This window comes from Marmota flaviventris, chromosome 8 (genome assembly GCF_047511675.1).
Source record: "Marmota flaviventris isolate mMarFla1 chromosome 8, mMarFla1.hap1, whole genome shotgun sequence".
NCBI lineage: Eukaryota > Metazoa > Chordata > Mammalia > Rodentia > Sciuridae > Marmota > Marmota flaviventris.
In genome coordinates, this window is record NC_092505.1 from 34274063 (window position 1) to 34290396 (window position 16334).

Consider the following 16334-nt stretch of genomic DNA (forward strand, 5'->3'; position numbering starts at 1 on the left):
AAAAAAGAATGGTGAGTTCTCTTGTCCTTTTCTATACACTAGGGTCAACTCCCAATAAAGCACTGTATGAATGACTCTACAAAGATGTACATAGAAGTCTCAGGACCAGAAACAGGAAACAGACATGAAAACGGAGAACAGGTTTGAGAATAAATATCATTCACCTTTTCAGATGTCAGAGAGATAATTGTGTCTTTGTACCTTAAGGTATTAGAGCCATTAAACAATATTGAGCCCTAGGTACTTTTTTTCTAAAATGTAATAGTAACCAGAATTCAATATTATACACATTCAGAAGAAATGGGGTAAATAAATTTAGTTTGCCAATTCTTTTGTAATTCTTTAAACAGAAGGTAAAACAAGGTAACTAATACATAGGGAGTTAATTTTCACAGTGATTTAAAATTTATCATGAGATAAACTGTTACTTGGATAGGATTGTCCAGGATAGATTCTCATTTTTTGTTGTTTTTATCCTTTGTATTACTGTTTTTGATTAAAGGATTTGAAAAATCAGCCTCAAAGTAGTACAAGAGCACATAGTTCAGCCAAAATGCATTTTACTCACAAGTCTGCCTATAAAATATGCTCTATGTAGAAATCTCTATATTATAACTTCCCACAAGCTAAATTAAAACTAAATGAATTTGACCATATCTGTATAGTCTTTTTTAACAGAGATCTTCAGAAGAACCTAAAGGTATAAGTAGGATCCAGACAGTATACATATGGCTTCACCTGTAGATTTCTTCCTATGAAGTAACAAGTTACCCTCCCCTCCTCTCTCTTTAATTCAGTTTATCACACTCCTTTCATCCCAAGAAAACTGTTTATAGTTTTATAGTTTTCTCAACCTGTCAGGTTTACCTTATTCCTGAGACAGACTTAGATCTGTCAGTTATATGATTTGCTACTCTACTCATTTTTGTTTATACCGTGAAAAGTACTTTGAATTTTAAAAGCAGCCATGTGAAGTAATCTGAAAAGTAATTGTTTATTTTAAAAGTTAATAATTTTGAGGCACATGTCACTTATACAATCATATATAGACAAGTAGAGGAGTGGATGCTGCCAAAATCAGAATTAAATCCAAATCAAAGTACGATTTGTATTGTATTTTTCCATTTCAGACATCCTACATCCTTTGTATCTTCTCTTTTCATATATCATTCACCTATTCATTAAATGTCAAAGGAAACAAACAACACTGAAGTGATCAGCATCATCATTGTTTCATGCTTTTCCAAGATCAGCTAAAGAGGCATCTAATAAACACTCTAGTTTAAATGACAATAAATTAAATTTGTAGTAAAACAAATATGTTAAAGAGACCGAAGAAAACTTTGAGACTTCTTAAAATATGTAAAGTTTTGAATATACAGGAAACATGAAATGAATAACAACCTATGACAGAATTGGGTCAGAATTCAAAATGCCTTTAAATAAAAATGATCAAACCACTGATGTCTTAAATAGCACCAGATATGAATAAAGTTATTTGCTATCTTCAGGATTTCATTGCTTACAAGGGAAAAAGGGATAATTAAACCATGTTATAAATGTTATCAAATTCACTACAGGTCAGAAAACATTCACAAAACAGAACAAAAGCATATATTAGAGTTCATAAAGATGCATAAGTAGATAGCAATCTTCCGGTTTGCATGTTTTCCCCATGGTATAAAAGGGTTGTACATTTTTGGACCTCTTACCAGTATTCCCCAAATCTATCCTATGGGACTACAATATCCTTCTGTATCACCAAGTTTACTCTTTTTTTTTTTTTTTTCCCTCTGTGGATGTAACAGTTTATGTTTGTAGTTAGTAAGTATCCAGAGTGGGCAACAGAAATGTGGACAATTAAGGTAATCTAAATAAAACCATGTGGGATCTGATATAAAGAATTGGATTTGGTAATAAATAAGTTAATTAAGAAATACAACAAGCAAAAACAAATCTAAATATTGAAATAACTTTTGCAATCATGGCCAGAAGTAGGGGGAGTGTATTAGTTTGTTCAGGGTACTATAACAAAATGCCATAGACTGAATGGCTTGAACAGCAGAAATTTTTTTTTTTTTTTGGAGTTCTGGATTCTGGAAATGGCCACTTTGTATTCACATGACCCTTCCTAGGTGAGAAAGCTCTCTGGTGTTTCTTCTTATAAGTTCAGTGAGCCCATTGAATCCATGAGTTCCAGTTCACAGATTCATTCAACCAACAGTAGTTTGAAAACATTTGGAAAAATATCTCATATATTCTGAATAAATATACACTCTGTTTCTTACAATTATTCCCTAGAGAAAGCAGTATGACAACTGTTTATACAGACTTTATATTTTGTTAGGTATTATAAGTAATGTACAGATGGTTTAAAGTACAGGGAAGGATGTTTATTGATGATATCTCCAAACTATAACATTTTATATAAGGAATTTGAGCATATGCAAATTTTGATATCCACATGGGGTCCTGGAACCAATCCCCCACAGATGTTAAGGGATAACCATACACTAAGATGGAGAGAAAAAAATGTAGTAATAAAAAACTGAGTGTCAAAATGAGCATCAGAATGATTTCTGAAAGAAACGTTACTTTTTCTAATTTGATTTAGACAATTTTGTCTAGTCATGTCTATTGTTGATATTATAAGAATGACTGAATCAGAGACCTCAGAAGAGAGAAACATAAGAAGGAAAACTACCTTTTGAATTTATAGTAACTTTGCAGAGAAATCAGGAAAATATCTAAAATGAAACACAAAAACAAATCAAAACAATAACCAAACAAACATGTAAGCTTTATAGTATTTTAAAGTGTTTCAGCATAAGATATTGAGTAGTAAGGCAAATTTTTATCTTTTTTTCCAAAAATTTTAGGATTGCTGTATCTCTATGCTTCTATTAGTTGATGCTGTTTACAGTCAACACATTCAAAGCATTTTCTTTGACATAATCACAAATGTGATCCACAAAATTCTTTCACTATACCTACCAGGTATGGTAGTTTTAAAAAATAAATTCTGGCTCTTGAACTGTTTGTAAATTTCCTCTATATTTTTCTTTCTATATCAAAGTAAAAAATCAAACCTGAGTTAAGTAATATAAACCACTTAATTTTATCTTATTTTTTTCTTTTTGCAAAAAGAGATACATGACAGAATAAATATATATGACAAATAGGCAATGCTTTTCTTATAAATAAATTTTCCTTGTTATTTAATCTTCTTATTAATGTTTAAGCCTTCTGAAGGATATTTCCTGGTGAAGTTGTTTTTGTTGTTGTTGTTGTTTGTTTGTTTGTTTCTTTTGTGTTTTTGCACTCTAAAATTATTATTCTGCTTCCGCTTTGATTTCTATTGTTTCATATGAGTGATATACTCTGTCCCATTTTCCTCATGTAGTTAAAATGACATTTTTCCCTTGATGCTTTAAATATTTGTTTATTATTTAGTTTATAGAAGTTTAATTATAGTGTCCATTGGCATGGATGTCATTGGGTTTATTCTTTTGGAGTTTCACACAGCTCATTGGGTTTTAGGTTTGTGTATGTTACCAGTTTGGGGAAATTTTCAGCCATTATTTCTCTTAGTGTTTCTCCTCGTCTTCAAATACTCTGAGAACATGATTATTACATGTTTTGTTGCATTCCTACAAGTTAACAACTTTTTTCTAAAAAAAATTGAATACAGAAATGTGCAAAACAAAAAAAAATGTATTATATTCTAATAAAATAAAAGGCAAAATGAAAATTCCATGTATTGAACTGACTGATATTTTTTAGTATAACATTATACTTTCTTTGTTTTGTGCATTCCTTGTATTCAATTACTTTTGAGTTGTTTATTAAGTCTTCATATTTTGCATTAGAAAAGTCCATGACACTTAACTCAGTACATAAAATCTTTACTGTACTTCCCTGTAGATATTTTGTATATTTAACATTTCTGGAAAATAATTAATGGCATTAATATACCTAAACTTGTCCTATGTCATGGACATAGTTTAAAGAGTTTTTCATAATGATCTTTTTATCTGAGCAAATACAGTGACCACCTTTTAGAAATGAAAAGATGATGTAATTCTATTTTGCACTAAAAAATAAAGAGGGGCAGAATAAAGAAAGAAAAGAAGTAAAAGAAAGTGGAAACACTGCTCTTTTCTGTTGATAAGACTTATCTTTTTTAAAATTTTATTTCAAGTTAGATCTCAAGTCAGTGCTTGAGAAGATTTGTTAGAATAAACTATGGGAAGTGTCATTGTCTGGTGTTAATATAATGTTATATTATCAACCTACTATGATCTAATTCACTGTTGATTCTTCCATATTTTTAGATTGTGTAAATGTTATCAATCTGACTTCTCAAAAAAGTCAGATATTCCCCAGAAACTCTAGATGAATTAGCAAAAACATTTAAGTGTTTTTTTTTTTTTTTTAAAGCTGTGCTTTGTAGACTACATAAAGGTGGAATTCATTGTGGTATGTTCATCTTTATACATAGCATAATTTGGTTTATTTTTGAGCGAAACCTGACTTCTTGAAATATAGTTAGAACCACAGATGTTGCAAAGGTAAAAGTGATATTTGACATACGTAAAAACCCTCAACAATTCAAAATGCATACCTAACTGCACTAGATAACAAGTGATGGTACACTGTTTGAACATCAGTTTTTAAGCTCAGGAAGAAAATTAAATGTATATTAAGACAAAACAAACTTTTCACATAACTCTAGGGTATTCAATTAACCCTGATCCTTTTCATTGGTCTCAAGGATACGTATTCTAAGATTATTTAAACATAGGCACTTGAGGAGAATAAAACTATGCACCCATCTTCACTATTTTTAAATCAAGAATTGGGTATTACCAAACATGTAATTGTGAAATTTTTATTACTTTGTGTAAGTACAAGTATTAAGATACACACCATGCATGCTGTGTCATATGTACAAACACACATCATGCCCACATATAAAGCCAATCTGAAGTTTGAAACCATCGTGAAACATCCACATACATTGGGGAACTCAGGGAATTCCTATAAAGGAAATTCCATTGTCATGAGAAATGTTATCCTTGTCATCTTGTGTTTTCATGTGTGTATGTGTGTTTTCAACACTGCAGGTTTTTTTTCCCTTGAACTATCCATAAATAGTTCAAGGGAAAAAAATGGTTAAATGGAAAAAATATCTGTGTGGATTAAAAATAAAATCAAAGACCATACAGATTTATTGGCTAAAACTTCCATTCTTGTTACATGTGTGCTTATTTCCAATTGAATATAGTGTGTTATGAAGTGTCATCAACTTGTATTTGAAGGTTTTGTTCTGCTATTTTCTCTATTGGACTTAGCAACATCAGCAATGCCTGGGTAGGTACTGAAAAAGATTCAGCAAAATTGGACTTTCATTACATGTATGCTATGATAGATATCAATATTGTGTATCATAGTAATCAAATAGATTTCTAATTGATAAAAACTGATTAAAAAGTCATTTCAACATCTAACTCATGCTTTCATTCTTTAGATTATATGCATTTAAGACAAAATAAATGTACTGCAAAAAATATACTGGGACTCTGAAATGGTTAAAAGGATTTAAATGTTCAGTAGTAAAAATATTGTCAACTTCAGTAATAAATACTCTGCCCACGTGTTTATAAATGCAATGAAGAGAAAAGATTCTCATTTGAAACTGAGGACACTCTGGAAAGAGACTCTATTCCTCTTCTATGAAAACAAAAACACAATGTTGTAAAGTAAAAGTGAACCGAAAGGAAGAAATAAAAGAAGGAAGGAATAAAATGCAGGAAGGGAGAAAATGGGGGAGGAAAGGAGATGAGAAAAAAATGTAGTGCAAAATGAAGCAACATTTTTTATTGTTTTCTTTTGAAATATAAGCCTTGCTAAATTTTTGAGGCTGGCCTTGAACTTGGAATCCTCCTGCTTCCTCATCTCCCTCAAGAGAGCAAGCTTTAATTCTTTCTGTTGGTTGATATTCCTTGGGTCATCAACTGCAAGCTACAACTTTCTATTACATGACTGCAAAGCAATATATACACACAAAGATTTAAGATGCTAAAACTTTCCCCCAGAAGTTAGTGGTCAATTTTAGAATCATATAATTATTAATAAAATCAGTATTTGTATTTTTATTCCTACAATAGAACTTTATGAAGAAAATATTTTAATTTTTCATTGTTTTTAGTTCAAATCTACACAAATTTTCTGTCATATTTCAAGCAAGAATATATCAATTGCTTATCTAAGATGACTAACAAAATTTAAATTAGCACTAACAAGCAATGAATGAGATTTGTATTTAATACATGTGGAATCTTTTAATTTCTGCATATCACTGCAGTTCCCCTGTACTAATCATAAATTAATAGGAAAATGCATACCTTCAATATTTATGTGGTAAAAATGAATAGTTTAAAAAATTAACAACTATAAGGTTTTACATGTTTTTACCACTGCCATCGCAATGTAGCAGGACTGAGAGCATATATGAACAAATATATTGATAACAAAATGCATTCCTTCAGAAGACATCCTTCAATGAGCCTAATGAAGAAGATAATTGCAAAGTACTTACAAACTAAGAATCTATTCAGTAACCATGACTAACAAATACAAACCATATTTCTTTTAATAAGGTATCTGATATTTATGTAATTTTATATTTTATTTTATTTTTTGTTTTTTTATTGTTTATATATGACACTAGAATCCATTTTGACATAATTATAAAAGTATGGAATGTATCTTGTTCTAGTTCAGTTCCCAGTATCTCCCCTTGCCTCACAGCCTGCATCCTTCCTCTGCTGATCTTTCTGCAATTTATTATAGTTATTTTTAAAATTAATTTCTCTTTGATGTACACAATGGTGAGATTTTATATTTTAAAAGCAATTTGAAGGTATATTAGTTGAAGATCTGCAGAGTGTGAGGGTGGAAGGGGAGAGACCAATAGCTTACATAAAGAAGTTTTCTAATTTCTATGTCTTATGAACTTCTCTTTTACTTTTGCTCTGGGAAAGTTTAATTACACACTTGATTCAGTATTAAATCTGAATTTAATTGATGACTGGATGCTTTCATTAATACATATTCTACTAATGTCAATGGCCTCATACTGAAGAACAGGAGGAGCACACTTGGCAGTAAGGAAGGGCATGCACCTGGAAGGGCCCTCTGGCCCAGAGTGTGTTTGCTAATTAAAGGGTTTGGACTCATGCCTTGTGATTTGGGGGAGAGTTTAAAGAGGTGTGGCATTGTTCTTAAATTTGGAATGATTTACTGTCAGGAAGCAATGGCAATTCTGAGATTGTATTTCTTTTCATGTAGAAGAAAAATGAAAGCAAACTGACACTAAAATCACCATTTGTAAAGAGGTAATGTGCTGCAGTCTGGCTGGGCACAAAATCACGAGCCACTCAAGCAGGAACAAACTTTATTTTTGAAACTGCCGCCAATGCCCAGTATGCTCCCAGGAAGATTGCCGACCGACCTATGTGGCAGGCGTTCTCCCGGACTCCAACAGGAAGTCCCTCCTCCGGAATTCCCTCCTAAGGCACTTCCCCAACCAATGGGAACTCTCCAGGAGTCCCGTAGCAGGCCTAGGTGGACAGCAGGAGTCCAATATCCATATGAATGCAGATCTTAACATAATCATATCATCTCAATGGCTTGCTGGCATCACCTTTCAACCAAAAATGCCATGCATCATATTACTTGGCTGTGGCTCTTAGCAGTAATGGTCACTCATTTTAGCCAGGAAAGGGGCATGTTTGGTAGTTTTTATGATTTAAGCAATGTTGTACAGAGTAGTCTTGTTTGTTCTTAAGCAATTATGGTCAGAGAGTGACATTATTGATGCTGATATCTGTGAAATTTTTTGTTTGACAGTATACCAAGACCTAGCTGAAAGAGCAAGGCTAGCTCTCAGATGTCAGTGGTCGCATGTCAGTTTCTCACTAGTTTGTGCAAGACTTCTCTCAGCTCTCAATAAAATATCTACCTATCATATTGATAAAGGGCATAACGTTAAATTATCTTTCCAATTGAAAAAGTTTGCATTAATCCACTCATTTATTGATGGGCATCTGGGTTATTCTATAAAAAGTTTCCATCATTTTGTTCTCACATCTAAGCCATCAACAAATTTTGACAGCTGATAATCCAGTATTGAATCTTACACTCTTCACAACCTCTCAACCTCCACACCAATTATATTTATTTATTAATTTTTCATTTGTTTTAATTAGTTACACATGACAGTAGAATGCATTTACACACTTTGATATATCTCTTTATCTATCATGTTAAGATTTTTGACCTTAAATATTGTCATCCTCCTAACTTGTTTTCTACTTTCAATTGTATCATTCTCCCTCCAGACTTCACAGTAATTTCAAAAACACATTCTGATTGTGCTCATCCTTCAATGACATTTGTCTGCCTTCAGAATGAAGTCTAGGCTCCTTGTGCTCCCATCTGCTTCTACTCACACAAAGGTCTGGAGGAAGGAAAATTTGAGAGGCAGTGCCTTTTGAGGCTGACCCAGTCACTATTGTGATAAAAAGAAAAAAAAAAAAAGGTGGGGCACTTACTCATTTCTGAAATAGGTGAAGCAAATACAATCTCAAGAATCTTTTCTTTTCAAATACACTGATGTTCCTAAAACCTTCTTTGGTGCCCTCCAAAATAAATAAGTGCTCACCTGGGTGCACACACATGCACGTGCACACACTGTCACTCTACCCAAATTTCAGTGTATTTATTTTATCATAATGTAGCATTCTTTCTTTTGCCTTAAAGAATTTGCTCCTGGTTCTATCTAATCAAAAAACTTAGACCTTATGCTACTATCTTACAACTTCTCTGAACTCTGTGAAGATATCTATCTAAATAATCCTTCATAGCTCAGGATTACTTTTACTCCTATTTGTGAAGGAAGAACTGCCCTAACAAGTCTCTCTCGCCTATCAATGCAAGCACTCACTTGGGGTCTGTGACATTTATGCCATCCCACGTTAACATCCCAAACTATATTTTATCTGTAGTAGACTGTTAACAAAGTGTGCTTAATATTTATAAGAATTCAGCATTTTTTAATGTGAAATTCTTTTTGCCTGTTTTTTAACCAACATAGAGTTATTAACTCATTTTATGGAGAAATATAAAATAAGAATTCTTTTAATTTTCCAATTTAACCTTTCTGTTCAATTTAACATCAGAATAAAAGATAATGTTCCTGAGTATTGTTCTATCCTCAAGCTCATCAATCATCATTAATCTTTGATATTTTCTGAGTTAATGATAATCAGAGATCATGACTCTTATTTTGGCTCACATCATTTTCTTTCCTTTTGAAATGCAAATACATATTGCCACATCATAAAAAAAGAGAAATGCGAGAGAAAAATAACAGAGAATTGCTTGACAGTGCTTTTTGTCATTGTAAAAACTATACAAAATACCAAATGTACAAAAGCTGCCTTTGGTGCTATTGTTTTCTTTCTGGTTTTTTTTTTATATTTTTTGTAAGAATATCTTTCCCAACTACACTTGGTGCTAGCAACAGTTCGTGTAGAATTAGCCTGCATTCTACAAAATAAATTAATTGATGACAAGGAGTCTAATCTTCCTGACAAAAGTAGAAAATGGCAAAATTTTATTCTTTTACTCTTTTTTTCAGATTCTACAAAACATTTTTAAGAATATAGTTAATGGAAAACGAATGATGGAGAATTTTTAAAAGCTTTTAAGAGACACTTTATGAAGAAACAAAGCCAAATTTTATATTCATAATGATAGCATCATATTCTTTACTATTATCACTAAATAATCCAATAAACTTAAACAAATAAAAATAAAAATCATACTGTCCATTGCTTCAAGTTAATTTTAACAGACATATGTATATGGAACAAAGTTCTTTAAGCAAAATCATAGTACATACATGTTTTAATATTTTATTTGTTTCACTTTATATATGTTTTGTGAAATTTTGAAGTAGAAATGTTTTTTTTCTAATTTCCCCTAATATTTGTAGTTATTATATCTCTACTTAAACTTTTATTAGATATTCCTTTTGATTTGTTATTAACGTTTGAAAACATTTGGGAAGGAGAAATTAAGATCTACTTCCATTGATGTTGTTACTACAGTTGTCTTCATATTAAAGATATGTTAAGCAATTGCCATTCTATTTAAACTTTTATTGGTATTATATTATCTTTGTTATAATATGTAGCAATATGTATTTTTACAATATCAGCAAATATAATATAATATAATATAATATTATATAACTGGTCCATGTGGGGTAAATAGACCTAGGATCAACATATTTTCCCCTGGTGAGAATTCAAGCACCAAGGAACTTCCTAATGTTACACAGAATATTATGAACATCAGCTATTATATTTTAAAATAGTAAATAATATTAATTCAGAGAGGTGGCTAGGTAGGACTTCATTAAGAGACTTTTTATGATTTCAATGCAAGTAAAGACAATAGTTAAATTACTTCTTAAACTGTTTTGAAATCTATCCAAAGCAATTTGCATTTTCTATGGATTAAATACACACAAATTTAAAAATCCTTTATATATTTTCCAGGAAGTTTAAGTGTAGTGAAAAGTAAATCTGCAGTTTAAAACATTATGGAAATTATAATAATGCTTTATTATCAGTGTTTGCTCAAGAATGTAGTTAATGGAAAAAGAATGATGGAGAATTTATAAAAACTTTTAAGAGACACTTTATGAAGAAACAAAGCCAAATTTTATACTAATTTGATGCTAATATTCAAGCCATACATGGATCATTTCTAAATTAATACATGTACAAGTTTATGTCATGTCTTGTACATGTATCCTTCCACTTTTTACTTAAATTCATTAACTGGCAAGAGCATGTCTTATCTATTATTGTATTCCTATTGCAGAGAATATAATCAGATATGAAATGGGAATGTGATATACATTTGAGTGAACAGGAATATTTGGCAGTGTAACAACGTTTATCAAAGACTAGCAATTTTCTATGATATTTGAAAGTTTGGAAACATTTGGAAAGGAGAAATTAAGATCTATTTCCATTGATGTTGTTACCATAATTGTCTTCTGATTAAAGATATTGAGCAATTGCCAGGCATGATGATACATGACTACAACACTGAGATTCTAGTGACTCAGGATGAATCAGAAGAATTGCAAATTTAAGGACAGCCTGGGCAAGTTAGGGAGATCCTGTCTGAAAATAAAGTAACGAAAAAACCTGGGGATGTAGCTCATTGGCTGCATGCCTTGTGTGTAAATATCAAATTGTTTAGTCTTTGTGGTTTTTTTTCTGTAAAATGAAGTGTTGGACCAAATACTTTTCATAAGTCTCCAACATTCTATAATGCCAGATTGACAATAGCAGTCTCTCAACAATCTCTACTTGGAATTAAATAATTTATGGAGATTTACTTATTTTCCCTGTAGTTTCGGTTTTCTCTGTAGAATGTGTGAAGACATGGAATCCTGTGGTCTAATGAATGCTCCCAGACTTGCTGTTGCATGAACAATTCAGTAAAAGACTTCTTAAAAACTATAAGAATTGAATGTGCAATATGGAATCTCAATATCCTAGAAAGAAAAGAGGAATTCTTAGTAGGAGAATCAATAAGGAACAACAACAACAAAAAGAAAAAGTATGAAAAAAGGGTGAATACAGTCCCAGGGAGAGGAATCAAAGTGAGTCACACAAAGACTTAACACTGACCACATTAATCAACTGGAAAAGGTTTAGGGAGAGACTTCACAATTCTCATAATAAAGGCAGAGAAAGTTCAGAAAAGGCTTTAAGAGAATACTTGGAGGTTGAAGAATTCTCAGAAGGCATAAGATAGCCAAATGTATAAGTTTTCATAAAGGAAAGAGATAAAATAAAACACAGTGATAAATTTTGCTGCATACTGACCAAAACTTACTACCCCAGAATTTTAGTGAGAACACCAATATTTAAATAGCCAAATAGCAGAAAAGGGAGATTATATTGAACTAATTTATCTAGGAAAAGCAAGATCTTATAGCTCTACCATGACTTAATTTCTAATCAGAGCTTACAGTAAGGTTCTATAGAATTTCCAAATTTATACTGCATTCTTGAAATTCCAAGAGATAGAAGTTAATTCTGAGTTGAGGTATAATTGTGCTCTACTCTTAGGCTTAATAATTCCTTAAAATTCTGGAATCCAAAAATGAATGAAAAAAAAAGACTATATAGCATTAAAGAAACAAAAGATTAAAAATGATTGAAATAACTAAATTACATGATTAATTTATTTAAAAAATCCAGACTGGAAACCAGCAGGGAATATAGAAAAACAGACCTACTTTAATATACATGGAAGAAGACAAGCATTCAGAGATAAGAAAAGATTTAGAAATACTCAAGGGAATATCATGCCTGTCTTTACTGTAAAAATGTACAATATGTCCCTTTTTTGAATTTACAGTTTCCATTGTTTAAAGGATTGCAAAAGAGTTCTATTTGGCATCAAATTTGAATGTAGTATTATTTCAGCAGGGAGGAAGAAGATAAAGAATGTGAGAGAAAGAGAGAGAGATTATCAGAAACAGACAGAAACTCATATAAGTCTGTGATGAGAGAAAAAGAAGCTGCTGCTGCTTCCCTGTTAAAAATATATACTTCAAAAATGAAGTGGTTTATATTTTTACAATAGCATCCTTCAGGCATACTTTAATGTTTTAAAAGAGGCTAGTTTAGGTCTTCAATTTATTCAGTCCACAAATAATGTTTTATCATGAATATTCAACAAAGTTTAAGACAGCATGATTTTGAAAGAATTATTGTTTAATTTGCAAAGAAACTTTGAGCTTAGAATGTTAGAGTCTATAACATTACACATTTGCAATGCTCCACAATGCAATATGTAGTGTAAATATAAATGTTAAATTGCATAAATTTCACATTTCATGTTGGGAATGTTAAACAAAAACGAACTGAATCCTAATATGTGACCTCAATTATAGCCAGTCTGAACAACGTTAAATTTGAAAAAGGAGAAAATTATAGGCATTTATTTACATTGTATAATTGATGAATAGCAAAATTAACTCATTCAGGTACAATTAAGTTGTCTTCAGTGAAAATGAGAATAAAAAGTATAAAAAGAATAACAAATTGGCCTATGGCTTTCACTGCACATGAACAGTTAGCTATGAGATGTTGTGAAGATGCCAAAAAAAAAAATCTCAAAATACAATTGAATTAAATTGGAAGAAATAATACATTATTATGTACTTTTTAAAGGGAATAGAAGGACAGTGTATTTAAACAAAGAAAGGGAATTGCAGGGTTAACTATTTAAAAAATCATCAAATTATGCTTTAATTGAATTTGCTCTTTCTTTCTTTCTTTTAGATTTTTGAAATAGGACTGTTTGAGTCTTCAGATATGTATTTTTGGGATGCATATTTTTAAGTTGATATTTGTGCTGAGTTGCTGAAATAATGATAAATAATTTACTCTTGAATTGTGCATTTTTTTCTTGAATAATGTACTTGAATTCCTAAAAAGTGATATTTAATACAGTAAAGAAATGTGAACATCTATTTCTTGGCATTATGCATTAAATATTTTTTATCTTATTTGTTAAGAAATTTGGCATAATTGTTTACAAACAATTATGCAACATTCAAAGCAAAATTTTCACCAGATGTTGCTTTATATAATCAATTACATATTGCTAGAAAAATTTTACTAAAGGAATTATTGGTTAAGTTACAATGTTTGAATGTAATATAACTCATATTATAAACCAATTGTAGATATAATGATAATCCTGATATCTTTTAAAATACCTATATATTTGGATTTCTTTGTTTTAAGTCTCCAGAGAATCCCACTCAGTGCACACAACAGCTATATCACATTTAATTAATTCCCTAGTGCTCTTTGGTTTCAAATTTTATATAAGCAATATTATGTTTCCATTCCCCATCATTCAATGATGAATATTCCACATAAAAGCTTTTTTTTTTCTTTGTTAAATCACAGGCTATACATCTTTTTTTGGTAATTTCAATAAAATCATACTTCTACTAAGCTTTCATATAATCACCCCATTATTTATGGAACAGTTGCAATCATTTAACCTAGATACTAAAGTAAGCACAATTTTGCTAGAGGTCAATATTCTTGCTACTTTACTTCTGGCATTATATTTGGAAAGGCATTAAAAAGTGGAAAAATGGATTGAGGAAAATTAAATTACAAAGAATAGGAAGTTATTTTGTGAAAACAAGTAAGGGCATTGGAAAGTATATGGTATATGTACACTTGTATATGTTCATCTATAACTACTTCTCCTCTTCTACCCTCTCATCCCTTAACTGTATCTTTCTGTCTTTTCTCAGCCATTCATCCATATATTGTACTACCTATTAGTTCATTATCTGCATCTATGTATCTGCATCTGTATGTATAGGTCTTGTGTATATATGTAAAGATTTATATCTATCCATCCAACCAGCATATCTCTCTCTCGTCCTCCTCTCCCTCTCATTTTACTAGTATAACAAAATCCAAAACTTTAGTTAATAAATGCCAACTGATTTTCAACTTAAGTTGAATGTTCATTTTTTTTTTTTTTTTAATTTTTTATTGTTGGCTGTTCAAAACATTACATAGTACTTGATATATCATATTTCACAATTTGATTCAAGTAGGTTATGAGCTCCCATTTTTACCCCATATACAGATTGCAGAATCACATCAGTTACACATCCATTGATTTACATATTGCCATACTAGTGTCTGTTGTATTCTGCTGCCTTTAAATAAATAAAATTCTTTATTTTGGAGGCCGTCCGTATTATGTGTCAGTTTTTATCAAGAGAACATTTCTGAGAACTTGTAATTCAAAATCTCTAATTAATATATACACACATTTAAAACCACAGTCAGACTTAAAAAAATCAATCTGTTATTAAATATCTGGTTAGTGTTAATATTTACCAATTTTTTTAAGTTTTAAAATTGTTTTGGGCTGAGGCTGCGGTTCAGTGGTAGCGTACTTGCCTGGCAAGTCTGAGGCAAACTGGGCTCAATTCTCAGCACTGTATATAAATAAATAAAAAATAAAAGTCTATAAACAATTAAAAAATAAAATTTAAAAAATCGTTTTGCATAATTTCAATTAAGAGAACAATGACAAAAACTAGTATTTTCCCATTTAGATTTCTCCTGAATTAAAAAAAAAAAAAATATATATATATATATATATATATATATATATATATATATATATATATATATATATATATATCTGTCTGGGTAGGTGGCACAGGACACCTATAATCCCTGAAGCTTGGGAGGCTGAGGCAGAAAGATCTCAAGTTCAAAGCTGGTGAGGCCCTAAACAACTTAGCAAGACTGTTTCTCAAAATAAAAATAAACATGAAAAAGGAAAGGGGTGGAGATGTGGCTCAGAAATTTAAAGCCCCTGGGTTCAATCCTTTGTATGCAAAAAAATAAAAATAAAATAATAATAATATATATATATATATATATATAGAGAGAGAGAGAGAGAGAGAGAGAGAGAGAGAGAGTAACTGTGCCTCTTAGTATTTTAATTACTTTGGAATTGATTGAAGAAAATCTATTCCTTCTGTTAAGTTGTGATTTTGTTAGGTATCTCCATGCATTTGAAGTCAACATCTTTATCTGATCCCTGTATTTTGTTTATACCAGATGTTAACTCTGTAGTTTTGAACTGATTCTGATCTTTCTCCCAAGATTACTTCATTAATGGTCCAGTTTGCCACCAGAAAGCACATAAATGATCATTATATTTCTTATTCCATAAAGAAATAAGGGACTTAGCTACCCAGATACAGTTTTCATTATGAAATGTGGAAGAGTGACATTCTAATTCTAGCATTCCTTTCTCCTCGTTGATTGGAATACTATTAAAAGTAATTATACCATAAGAATTAGTTGCCTATTACCTATGGCAGAAATTTTTCAGGGAAGGGAAAATACAAGCTTGGTTTTCCTCTTCATCTTCCACTATTCCAAATATGGAGTTGCCTTCCAGCATCACTCAAAAGTAACCAACATATTATTACCACACATATTTGAGAAACAGTCTCCTGGATTCAAATGTATTTACTATGTTCTAATACTTCACAATTATTATGCTCACTGACACACAAAATTGTCCCATGTTTGGCCAGGAGGAGTGAATGCAGGAAACTTTCTCAGTCTACTTGACAATGCTCTTTGTTTCTGATATATATATATATATAT